The sequence below is a fragment of the Octodon degus genome, unplaced genomic scaffold (assembly GCF_000260255.1).
Source record: "Octodon degus isolate 3935 unplaced genomic scaffold, OctDeg1.0 scaffold00495, whole genome shotgun sequence".
NCBI classification, from domain to species: domain Eukaryota; kingdom Metazoa; phylum Chordata; class Mammalia; order Rodentia; family Octodontidae; genus Octodon; species Octodon degus.
In genome coordinates, this window is record NW_004525071.1 from 39929 (window position 1) to 40856 (window position 928).

The 928-nt window shown below is 37.6% G+C and overlaps 1 pseudogene; it reads left to right on the forward strand.

Moving 5' to 3' along the window:
* Nucleotides 1-928, forward strand: part of LOC101588889 — an 8150-nt pseudogene that overhangs the window by 927 nt on the left and 6295 nt on the right.

Genomic DNA, 928 nt, shown 5'->3' on the forward strand with positions numbered 1-928 from the left:
CATAGTAATTCTGGCTGTTTTGTTGGATGCAATATTTGGACCTTCTCATGGGTAATTTGCTCAACTAGTCTTTTTCTTGTGTATAGATGACACCAGTGTTTCTTTCCATATCCCCTAATTGTTTGTTGTGAACTGAATATTTTATTTAATTTATTTTAGTTCTTTTTGAGGATGGCTTGTTTTTGCTTTTTGCCTGTATAGAGACTTGCCTGCACCATCTTAATGAAGTCTGTTTTCTCCATAGTTTGAAGCATCTTGATGTGACCCCTCAGAGGGCAGGCTGTGCCCAAGCAAACACAGTCGCCCTGTAATGATAGTAGTATTAGCAGGTCTTTATTCCTCCATGTTTTTGACGTATCTTATGACGAAGTTGTCTCCCTCAATTGTTCACATACCTCCTGTTAGAGTCCACTGATTATCTGCTGATCACTATGTTGTGTGACACAATGCCATGGACATTTGTTGCTCCGCATTCTGATCCCGTTGTGCCTAAGTGGTGGTAGTTGTTGAATTTTGTTCTTACTCCATGGCTGTACTTCTTAGTGCATTGTGATTGTCTCTAATATGCTAGCTTATCTCTAATTTATCTTATTGCTCTGATGAATCTATCAAATGCCTTTTCATTTGCTTAACAGGAAAGCTTTCACGTTTTTGAAATCATCCTTATGCTTGAACTTCCCCAGACTTTGTTTGGATCACTGTGAGTCTAATCTACATAGTGAGACCCTATATAGACCTTGGACTAAATCCAGTTTTAAAAAAGCTGTTAAAAAGCAGGAGTAATTAAGCTTTGGACAAGATTATAGTTTTTAGTTTGTAGGTGCTATTGCATTTTATACTTGTTTATAGTGGCAGACTGCAGTCTAAAATTGCTTCAAATAGTGTCCAGTGTTGATCTCTTTAAGTGGCATTGCTTTCCTTAGGACTT